Genomic DNA, 12,571 nt, shown 5'->3' with positions numbered 1-12,571 from the left:
TTTGAACAGTGGACGTTACATTTCAGATGTGTTACGACCCGTGGCTCTACCCTTCATTCGATCCCTGCGAAATCCTACATTTCAGCAGGATAATGCACGACCGCGTGTTGCAGGTCCTGTACGGGCCTTTCTGGATACAGAAAATGTTCGACTGCTGCCCTGGCCAGCACATTCTCCAGGTCTCTCACCAACTGAAAACGTCTGGTCAATGGCGGCCGAGCAACTGGCTCGTCACAATACGCCAGTCACTACTGATGAACTGTGGTATCGTGTTGAAGCTGCATGGGCAGCTGTACCTGTACACGTCATTCAAGCTCTGTTTGACTCAATGCCCAGGCGTATCAACGCCGTTATTACGGCCAGAGGTGGTTGTTCTGGGTACTGATTTCTCAGGATCTATGCACCAAAAATGCGTGAAAATGTAATCACATGGCAGTTCTAGTATAGTATATTTGTCCAATGAATAACTGTTTATCATCTGCATTTCTTCTTGGTGTAGCAATTTTAATGGTCAGTAGTGTAGTATTAACTTTTTATCAAGGTTTTAAATTGTTATTTATTTTCGGTATTCACTACAGTGGAATTTTTTTGAAAAATCTGGTCATTTTAGTCTCCCAGACAGATGTTACCTTAAACGCCATTTTTTTCGCATGTTACCAACTAAGAGTTAAACGCGTCGTATGTAAGTTAAAGAAACAGTAATAAGGACTTGCAGCAGCAAGTACTTTGATTTACAAAATGAAAGCAAATCGCGCTTGTTCCGGGGTGAAACAGTGCAAATCGATAACGACAGTAGATTTGGCAACGTTGTAGAGTTTGTTCTAGCGGTAATGTCTGTGATTGGTAAGAGTCGTATTGTTGTTGACGTCGTGGGGCGCGAGAGACGGAGGGAGGGAGAGGGAGAGAGAGAGAGAGAGAGAGAGAGAGAGAGAGAGCAAGCGCTTGACGCGCGTGGCCGAGGAGTGGGAGAGGGTGGGTGGGGGTACTGGAGGGGGGGTAGCAGGTGAGCGCAGGACGAGTTTGGTGGCTGCAGGAGGCTCGCGCGCGCCGCAGTGAAATCTGTTAGTCTGTGCTCTGGCCAACTATGCCACGACAGTGCTAGTGCCCTCGCTCCGCTGTCCGCTGCTAGCTGCGCAACCACCGGCGGAACCGAGAGGTAACTTCGCAGCCTGCACTCTCTTTTCTGCCGCCTCCGCTCCTTGTCCTCACTGCATACTCTTTTTATTAACAACTATCAACTTTTTCTTTCGGTACTTTCGCTATTTCCTTATTCTTGTCGCAGTTAAAAGGCTGCGTTTCTGTTATCTGACATGTTTCTGACAATACAAAACACACACAGCATCGGAGAGTGAAAGCTACATCGTTTCTGTCAGCCATTACTTCTCTAGAATTTCGTTAATACAAATTATTGTTTATGTTGTCTTTTCTCTGTCGCCTACTGTTATATGCAATCGGCCTTATAATTTTCCTGCATAGCTATAAACTGGTTTAAAACGATTGTATTAAGACTTTCCAGCGGAAAAGTCTTGCTGAAATCGACATAACGTTGACACTCTTTATGTTTACATACCAATATTAATTATAACGTTACAAGACTAGAGTGTTTGAGGAAGAGGGTGTAGTATTTTCCTGGAGAGGTCCCTGCGCTCTTAGAAGGCGACAGCAGTGTGGAAAATATGTTTGTGGTCGCATCAGGTTGCAAAACGATGTCAAGTAACACTGTTGCCTCCAAACTCTGGTGTTTTTTCGTCTTATTTCATTAAATAGACAGACTACTCCATGGCTCCTATAAACTCTAACAAAAAACTGATTTTCCTTGTACACAACGTGTCTATTTGTCCTTTTTTCCTTATAAACAGTCGCTCGAGTCTCACTTTATTAATTCCCAAAGAGATCTTCAAGATAAATATAGCACTACTGGAATATTCACGTTTAAGTTTAGAAACCAAAACGTCAGATTTATTTCTTACGTCATATTATGACGAGTAATGTTTAATTCTAGTTGTGTTTGCAACAGTTGCACCCGAAGTAAAACGTACATGTGGTTTGAAATAGCTTTACTTGACTATTCAGCACAGAGCTTTACTAGCAGACTCGGTGGTAGCTGCGAGGTCAGCCCGTCAGATTGCTAACCGAAAGTGCGTGGGTTCTATTCCACTCCGGGCTAGAGATTTTAATCTTCTCGGGACTGGGTGTTGCGTTCTCTTTATATTTGTGTTACTGTAACTGACAAGAAGATAGTCTCCAATACACTGTCGTATCCCCTTTCCATTACTGAGATGGCTTAAAGGTCACGAACCGCAAGTCAATAAATGGAAATAATAATGAAAAGTAGTATGTGTTAGTCCGCCCCTGTAGCTGAGTGGTCAGCGCGGCGATCTGTCATGTCAAGGGGCCCGGGTTCGATTCCCGGCTGGGTCGGAGATCTTTCCGCTCAGGGACTGGGTGTTGTGTTGTCCTCATTAACATTTCATCATCATCAGTGGAAGGCAACGGGAAACAAGCACTGGAATCACTTCCCTAGACGCTCATGCGGTGGACCTCTCTGACGAGGCTTCCCCCATGCAAGACCTGCCGTAAGGAAGAACGCAAAGTTAAGTATGTGTTACGCATGTACAGGTACAAATTGTTATGCGATGTATAATATAATTTACTTCGGAAAAGTTCACAATTTTCCGACCTTCAGCTTATTTGGAAAAATACTTGTGCTCATCATCGACTTTAACCATATGTCATTTTACTTTCTAAAGGCCCAATAACTTAAAAAAGAATATGAATAAGAACAGAATGAGATCTGTGACTTGCAAGATTCTTGCTCCTGATTCCTCGGCATTGCTCTGTGTATTGTCTGTCGACTGACTGACCCTGAGCGCTGTTCTTAATAAGCAGCCTTCACTAAGAGGTAAACTAAACTGTCCAGGTACTCTGTTGCGGTACTACATCCATATTCCACTTTCTGTGGAACTTCATGCGTTATCCATCCTCTCCTGCCTGAATTTTAACGAACTTCCTCTCCCCAACGCTGAAACCCGATCCTAGATACACTCCTCTTTCCACACCTAGTCACAATGCTCCACCTCACATCTTCCCTCCATTTTCCTCCTCCCTCTCTCTGTCTTCCTCCATCTCGCTGACTTTTAGTCGGTACCTACGGTTCCACAGGGTCCCATATTCATAGCACCATTAACACTATCATTAGACTCTCCAGCCAAAGGTTACATAAATTTAATATATATATATATATATATTATTTATTTAATATATATATATATATATATATATATATTAAATTTATGTAACCTTTGGCTGGAGAGCGGTTTTATCCGCTGCCAGCCCCTCCCTTCGTGGGAACTGAAATGACAATGAAGGGAAAAAGGCGAAACTACGGCTTTGTCTCCATCCTACGAGCAGCTTGCTAAAGGTAGAGGAGTTTTAATAGTGTAATGAATACGAATGAACATATTACTTACTAACTGAAAGTGCCAGATCAGTTTTGTCAAGGAAGCGCACGAAGATGGGTTCCATCAAATCATCTCGAATAACTGGCTTCTTACAATTATGACGGGAGAGAAGTGATTGCTACTTATTTGTGATACGTTTGATAGTGCTGAGGAAATGAAAATTATTCACCGAATCCGACACTGATGCCAGTTCTTTAACGCCGAATATAAATTACACGAGTTTGAGGTCAGTGCTAATTACAGGTAGGAGGGTCGTGAAATATGACTTGTGAGAGGTACAGCGCTCCATCTGTGAGGAGAGGAAACTGGAGCAATCTCACTGAGAGTGGGCTATCTGTGTCGGCGGCGGTGCTCGTGAGGTATTACTGGACCAAAGGCTCTCACGACTACGGCATAACCTGAATGCACGCCGTTTACCTTGCGCTGACTTTTGCTTTCTAATACCTGCCAGGACGCCTTTTTGTAGCAAGCCTAGCGTATCGAAGTAGGTGTACAGCATGCTGAAAGCGGTTCTCTCCAACCAGCAATTGTGATCAACTCTACTGAAAGCCTCGTCACTTAGCCCTGAAGTCGTTTAAATCGTAGAGGAGTTAAGTTTATAAGCCTTAAGGAAATAAAGGCATTCCAGTAATATACAAACCTTGTTAAAATATTTGAGTCCAATATTTACTGCAGGATTACCACCAAACGAGTCCTATCAGCTACTCTTCCTGACTGCTATGCGTTGCTTGTGCCACGATATTACTGTTGTACTCAGTTTCCGTCAAATACTTGCGGATGTACACTGTTTACGGGAATTCTTACGTAGTTTTTTTTTCTGACCTGCGTCAGACATCTAGTTGAAAGTATATACCTATTAAATGGGATGCCACAATCACGGTGCCTGTACGACACAGATGTCGCAGATTTCATAAACTTCGATGTTTGGCACGCAACCCGTGATCAGTAGAAACAGTTTCGTATCTGGCTTTAAAATATACCTCAAGCGGAATCTAACATTTAAATTTTACGATCACTCTGTAAATTTGTTTCCTCGCTTTTCTCCGCCAGAAAAAAATTACGTTAAAGCACAAGGCTTCATCAAGTTACTCAATTTCTCTTGCGTGGTCAGTTTTTAAGTACAACAGTAGTGGTAGTGAGTAAAAAGAATGAACCATGGTATTGCAAAAAAAAAAAAAAAAAAACAAAGTGTGTTTAATGGTTTGGCTCGTGGGCTTTAAAGTCGATGCATATAATTTATAAATAAATTAAGCAATTAAAAATAAATATTCAGTTCCACTACGTTTAACATACAATGCTTCGATGTCATGAACACCTGTACAAAGCTACCTGTCATCATAAAAATTCTTTCCCTCGTTTGTCAGGGTTAACATGCACTGCACAACATTCACTTTCTTCGTGAAGACTCCGACAAGAGGAAACATCGGATTTTCATTAATACAGCCTGAATTATTTGGATTGGAGTGAGTATTCTATTAAATCAGTGCAGAGATTAATACTGCGTAGCATTCAACGTATGAAACTGACATATTGTCTTTTCTGCGGAGGATGACGTTCGAAATCAAGCCAGCTTTAGCGGACTTGGCGGAGTTAACACGTGAATTTAATTATGCAGCATTTCCGCAATACTAGAAATAAAATATATTGCAGTTGAAAGACATGGATTGTCGAAGTCTGGTTTCTAGCTCTCGGCGTACACGACTAGCGCACGTAGAGGATATGTTGCAATTACCGATGTCGGCGTGACGTTAAAACCTAATCTTACCTTTCTCGCAATTATCAGAAAAATAGTAGTGTGATATCGAAACTTCTTTAAATGCTATGTGTAGGGCATAAGCACAGACAGGATGCTGCAAAAGGGACACTAGGTGTTTGAGATGGTGTCAATGTGGATTGTTTCTGTAAAAATGTTTCTACAATATTTTGCGTATTCTTCGAGACCTATGGGGGCACAGTTGTTTTCTGTTATGCATGAAATAAATCTTACAGAGATTACATGTAGACAGCTTATTGCAGAAACTATCGATCCAAAAATAACTTAATAAGTTGTTTGGAAAGTTACAAACATAGCTTGGCTGTTTTAAATGTCTTTTTACGTTCTGTTCACCACAGTTTAACGCGTCGGTGTTTGGCGGTTTAGGAATTTTTCCTGTATGTAAGGGGAATCGTAATTCGGGCGACCACGCCCGGGTTCCCGGGTCCGATTCCCGGCGGGGTAAGGGATTTTCTCTGCCTCGTGATGGCTGGGTGTTGTGTGCTGTCCTTAGGTTAGTTAGGTTTAAGTAGTTCTAAGTTCTAGGGGACTGATGACCATAGATGTTAAGTCCCATAGTGCTCAGAGCCATTTGAACCATTTTTTTGAATTCGGGCGACGTAAACTATAATTATGTAGACTTCGCTTGTCAAGCGTCACTAACTTTAAAGAAACGTGATAGATAATGGAGGATCTTTTAACTTTTGTAACAAAAAAAGACGTTCATAGCAAGGCCGGCCTACTGTTCGACATATGGCAGATTTAGCTGGCATATCACCTCACAGCTGAGATGTCTCCGTTATGGAAACAGAAAAGGAGGCTCTAATATTAATAGGTAACATTCTCTTCGCAAACAGTCTATATACATGGTCATTTCAAGACAGTGTTGTTAACTCTGTCATTCTTCTCCAGCTAGCGACAGGTTGCAATTTAAGTACAATTCTGATTCGCGTGTGCTTACTCATATTTTCCGAATTTTCCAAAAGGTAACGGTACGTGCAACATGCATTCGCCTGCAGCTCTAATTTTCATAAACTCCACACGTGCTTATACAAATTGTTTCATTCCATGTTATGCTTGATACCACCTCCTCAATATCAACTGTCAGTGCCGAAACCCGTATAAACGAAGAAAAGCATCAGCCCGAAGATTGGTTTGAACACCACAATGTCCTCTTAGGGATGGACATATTAGTGGCTGTATGACATTGCATTCTAACTACCTAAGAGCTGATTATAGGACGACCGCAAGTTTAACCTGTTAACGCTGAAGATAGCCAGTGTGGCCTCACTTAAGCTGTCGCTCACGCGAGTGAGCTCAGGCCTCCACCGAAATAATTCACTGAAGAGCCAAAGAAACTGGTACCTGTCCAATATAGTGTAGGACCCCCGCGAGCACGCAAAAGTGCCGCAGCACGACGTGACATGGACTCGACTAATGTCTGAAGCAGTGCTGAAGGGAACTGACACCATGGATCCTGCAGGGCTGTCCATTAATCCGTAAGAGTACGAGGGGTTGAAGATGTGTTCTGAACAGCACGTTGCAAGGCATCCCAGATTTGCTCAATAATGTTCGTGTCTGGAGCGTTTGGTGACCAGGGGAAGTGTTTCAACTCAAAAGAGTGTTGCCGGAGTCACACTGTAGCAATTCTGGGCGTGTAAGGTGTCCTATTGTCCAGCTGGAATTGCCCAAGTCCGTCGGAATGCACAATAGACTTGAATGGATGCGGGTGATCAGACGTACGTGTCACCTGTCAGAGGCGTATCTAGATGTATCAGGGGTTCTACATCACTCCAACTGCACACACCCCACACCATTACAGAGCCTCCCCGAGCTAGAACATCCCCTGCTGACATGCAGGGTCATTGTATTGATGAAGTTTTCTCCATACACGTACACGTCCATTCGCTCGATACAACTTGAAACGAGACTCTTCCGACCAGGCAACAGGTTTCCAGACATCAGCAGTCCAATGTCGACGTTGACGGGTCCAGATGAGGCGTAAAGCTTAGTAACGTGCAGTTATCAAGGGTACACGAGTGGGTCGACGGCTCTGAAAGCCCATATCGATGATGTTTCGTTGAATCATTCGCACTCTGACACTTGTTGCTGGCCCAGCATTTAAATCTGCAACAATTTGCGGAAGGGTTGCACTTCCGTCACGATGAACAATTCAGTCGTCGTTGGTTCCGTTCTTGCAGGATCTTTTTCGTGCCACAGCGATGTCGTAGATATGGTGTTTTACCAGATGCCTGATATTCACGCTACACTCTTGAGATGGTCGACCAGGAAAATTCCCACTTCATCGCTACCTCGGAAATGCTGTGTCCCATCGCTCGTGCGCCGACTGTAACACCGCGTTCAAACTCACTTAAATCTCGATAGCCTACCATTGTAGCAACAGTAACCGATCTAACAACTGCGCCAGACGCTTGTTGTCTTATATAGGTGTTGCGTACCGCAGCGCCGTATTCTGCCTGTTTACATATCTCTGTACTTGAACACGCATGCCTATACCAGTTTCTTTGATGGTTTAGTGTATTTCTCGTGGTGAGTCCACACTTTCATGGGTCCTCCTTTTACGGACCTCGTAGCGAGAGAATGCTGTCATTGGTCTGTCATAGAACAGGGTACACGCATAAAAGGATACAGTAGATTACAGTACTGCAGACTTTTTCTACATCTACATCCATACTCCACAAGCCACTGACGGTGTATGGCGGAGGGTACTTTGAGTACCTCTATCGGTTCTTCCTCCTATTCCAGTTTCGTATTATTCGTGGGCAGAAAGATTGTCGGTATGCCTCTGTGTGGGCTCTAATCTCTCTGATTTTATTCTCATGGTCTCTTCGCGAGATATACGTAGGAGGGAGCAATATACTGCTTGACTCCTCGGTGAAGGTATGTTCTCGAAACTTCAACAAAAGCCCGTACCGAGCTACTGAGCGTCTCTCCTGCAGAGTCTTCCACTGGAGTTTATCCATCATCTCCGTAAATTACTAAATGATCCTGTAACGAAGCGCGCTGCTCTCCGTTGGATCTTCTCTATCTCTTCTATCAGCCCTATCTGGTACGGATCCCACACTGGTGAGCAATATTCAGGCAGTGGGCATACAAGTGTACTGTAACCTACTTCCTTTGTTTTCGGATTGCATTTCCTTAGGATTCTTCCAATGAATCTCAGTCTGGCATCTGTTTTACCGACTATCAACTTTATATGACCATTCCATTTTAAATCACCCCTAATGCCTACTCCCAGATAATTTATGGAATTAACTGCTTCCAGTTGCTGACCTGCTATATTGTAGCTAAATGATAAATGATCTATGTATTCGCAGCACATTATACTTGTCTACATTGAGATTCAATTGTCATTCCCTGCACCATGCGTCAATTCGCTGCAGATCCTCCTGCATTTCAGTACAATTTTCCATTGTTACAACCTCTCGATATACTACAGCATCATCCGCAAAAAGCCTCAGTGAACTTCCGATGTTATCCACAAGGTCATTTATGTATATTGTGAATAGCAACGGTCCTACGACACTCCCCTGCGGCACACCTAAAATCACTCTCACTTAGGAAGACTTCTCTCCATTGAGAATGACATGCTGCATTCTGTTATCTAGAAACTCTTCAATCCAATAACACAATTGGTCCGATAGTCCATATGCTCTTACTTTGTTCATTAAACGACTGTGGGGAACTGTATCAAACGCCTTGCGGATGTCAAGAAACACGGCATCTACCTGGGAACCCATGTCAGGTCTACAAAATGACTCGAGCAATTTTCCTTTGCCTTTAGAGGTCCCTTCTGCTATTAAGCAGCGGTGTGCGCTGAGGCTCGCTAGCGGAATGAAGTAGCGGCTGCGCTGCAGACTGTTGGCCGAGGGCGGCAGGCTTAGCCCAGCCACGCCCGCCACGAAAGGCCAGCCGCCTCAGCGCTGCCTGGTCACGTCGGTCTGCGCTCTTACTCGCGCTATGACCACACGCCTGCTGCGCCGCTTGCCGCTTGCCTTCACCGTAGCCACCTGCTTTCGCTGGGGCCCTTCTGAAAGCTGCTGCCACGTTCCTTCCTGGCTACTAACAATGACACTCCGAGCAGGTTCCGATCAGAGTTGCAAAATAACCGTGGGCTGACGTAGACCATCATAACATATGTAGGTGTAGCAGGATATAAGATGAACATCGACAAAAGCAAAACGAGGATAATGGAATGTAGATGAATTAAGTCGGGTGATGCTGAGAGAATTAGATTAGGAAATGAGACACTTAAAGCAGTAAAGGAGTTTTGCTATTTGGGGAGCAAAATAACTGATGATGGTCGAAGTAGAGAGGATATAAAATGTAGACTGATAATGGCAAGGAAAGCGTTTCTGAAGAAGAGAAATTTGTTAACATCGAGTATAGATTTAAGTGTCTGGAAGTCGTTTCTGAAAGTATTTGTATGGAGTGTAGCCATGTATGGAAGTGAAACATGGACGATAAATAGTTTAGACAAGAAGAGAATAGAAGCTTTCGAAATGTGGTGCTACAGAAGAATGCTGGGGATTAGATGGGTAGATCTCATAGCTAATGAGTGGTGATTTCTTTAATGTGAAAAGTAAACGTCATCTGAAAGAATTACTTAAGAAACGGATGTAGCCTTGCTTTATTTACAGAAAACTATTTTCCTTAGAGATGCAGAAGGTGACGCATATCCCAAATGATGGGAGCAGGCATGCTAGACGCACACATCCGAGAACTTTATTAATACAGCCTACTGAAGCGAACGGCCCTAACAACTAGTCTGTATTCATAAATTTCTCGGATCTCAGACGTATATTCGATTCATTACTTCTCGAGAACAGAGCTCTTGTTTGCTTGAAGGTCTCAGTTCTCCCATCATTAATGTAGACTAAAGTTCAGTAGACTGGCAATGGCAAGGAAAGTGTATCTGAAGAAGAGAAGTTTGTTAACATCGAGTATAGATTTAAGTGTCAGGAAGTTGTTTCTGAAAGTATTTGTATCAAGTGTAGCCATGTGTGGAAGTGAAACGTGGACGATAAATAGTATAGACAAGAAGAGAATAGAAGCTTTCGAAATGTGGTGCTACAGAAGAATGCTGAAGATTAGATGGGTAGATCACAAAACTGATGAGGAGGTATCGAATAGGATTGGGGAGAAGAGAAGTTTGTGGCACAACTTGACTAGAAGAAGGTATGTTCTGAGGGACATGTTCTGAGGCATTAAGGGATCACCAATTTAGTATGGGAGGGCAGCGTGGAGGGTAAAAATCGTAGAGGGAGACCAAGAGATGAATACACTAAGCAGATTCAGAAGGATGTAGGTTGCAATAAGTACTGGGAGATGAAGGTTGCACAGGATAGGGTAGCATGGAGAGCTGCATCAAACCAGTCTCAGGACTGAAGACCACAACAACAACAACAACACACTACGGTAATTTTCCCGATAACTTTGGTCGGTTTAAGTCGTACCCGCGTTACCTGTACGTTATGAGTGTTGCATATCTCTCGGGCGTTACCTTATAACGATCGCTCTCTTTACGTATGCGATCAGTGTCTCACTAGATTCCCCTGAAAACAGGAAGTGGTGAAGCGTCTAGCAACTGAATGAGGGTGTACAAAGGGCCGGGTAACCTACAGAACATTCCTCTTCTGCGTAATTATCCTTCTGTCTATTACTTAAAAGGAAACAGTATTTATAGCAAAATTGTAATTGTCAAGGTTAATTCAGGTTTTATCCGAAAATTGTTGATTTGTAATGTGAAACAGAGGGATGTTGTAGCAGAAATAAGGAAAACAATACAGATTTATCATACAGGGCAATTTCCTCAACAACAAGGTCAAATAAAAAAAAGAACTCAAAATAACAATATATCAAAAATCGCTTCAGTACTTTGCTGAACAAATATAAAACAAGTTTCTGTTATCCATAAACAACTCTCGCATTTATCAATAACAACAGAAGACTTGCCTTTGATCGTGGTGGAGAACGTTCCATTGATTACAAAATAACAACATAAATTGTAATTTCATCAAAAGTAATTGCTTTGGTTACATTACTTATAGAATGCAGTTTATGTTCTGTAAGGATATGAAATACACGAAGGACTAACACTGAAAGATGTGCGGTTCTAATTATGAAAAAAAAAATAAGAAAAAGAGAGAGAGGAGCCATCGGCTACCACTTACTCTCTCACACACTCATTTATGTTTCTTTCCCAACAATTTCTACCCATACTACCAGGACCCTACCATTTGCTACGTCATTTATGTAGTGTACAGAAACTACCGAACCGTAGTTTTGGTAGAGCGCAACTCTAGTTCCGATCAATTGTTACGTGTCAGCAATGTGTCTCTTGCGATTTATTCGTGATTTTCCACGGGATTCGTATATTGCTGGGTCGGTTCCGAACCTGATTTCCTCTTTTTTACGCTGAATATATTCATAAATATACCATTACTTGCTCTGATGTTCTTTTCTGGGCAGGAAGTATAAGGTGTGTGTGTGTGTGTGTGTGTGTGTGTGTGTGTGTGTGTGTATGTGTGTGTGTAAGTAATGCAGTTTCTCACACTAACCTGGCAGATGGCTGATTATGAATCTCTACCCCTTTCCGATACAGTACTTTTAGGGTATCACATCAGGCAAAATGCAGCTGACCAGCTTTCCAGTTTTTTCTAGGTGTGTTTCACTCCTGTTACTTCAGAATCACTGACTTCGTTCACTATGCTGTAAAAATACGTTATACTTAAAAACAAGTACAAACAGATATGGCGATCGATTTCGCTGTAATTTCTTACAGAACATGTACTGTACCTCCCGAGTGGACACTATTTTTCCTTCTTTTCTCCCTGAATTTAGTGAACTGGCGTATTTTCCTTGCTCTTCAACAACATGATTTCGACAGCTACTATTTAACCTGTTGTTGGAAACAAGGTCAAAGATAAGCCATACTCCAGAATTTCAGTCATCGTTGATGGATGTTGCATGACGATAACACAATTTTCATTTTATTAATACCCTCTTGATGATGATCAGAGGATTACTTTCCAGCCACCTGGCAGCGGACATTTAATACTTACCGATATCGTCGGACTGCGATTATAGATATAATATACTGATTAGAATATCGGCTATACGGTTCTTGGGGATATTTTAATTCAATATTCATCGACTCCATTCATGGAAAAGTAACTACGTAGATTTTCCCTGCCTATTAACTGACGATATTCTTCTCGGGTCTGCAGCCAGATCATACAATTCTCTGAACAAATTTCTGTGGATCAAGTATGGAAATCTCGCCGGAGAGATTAGCATACAGCATTCTCACCTATAAATGGTGGCCAGGTGGACC

General features: G+C 42.6%; 1 protein-coding gene across 1 annotated transcript in view; it reads left to right on the top strand.

The window, feature by feature from the left end:
• The first annotated feature begins 1,018 nt into the window (after window positions 1-1,018).
• LOC124555446 (proteoglycan 4-like) overlaps window positions 1,019-12,571 on the top strand; it is a 314,385-nt gene continuing 302,832 nt past the window's right edge. The window contains exon 1 of the mRNA XM_047129358.1: window positions 1,019-1,156. The gene's annotated coding sequence lies outside the window, so the exon portion shown is untranslated. The remainder of the gene's footprint in view (window positions 1,157-12,571) is intronic.

The sequence above is a fragment of the Schistocerca americana genome, chromosome X (genome assembly GCF_021461395.2).
Source record: "Schistocerca americana isolate TAMUIC-IGC-003095 chromosome X, iqSchAmer2.1, whole genome shotgun sequence".
Lineage (NCBI taxonomy): Eukaryota > Metazoa > Arthropoda > Insecta > Orthoptera > Acrididae > Schistocerca > Schistocerca americana.
The sequence above is the reverse complement of the archived record's forward strand: the minus strand, read 5'-3'. Positions and strand labels throughout refer to the sequence as shown.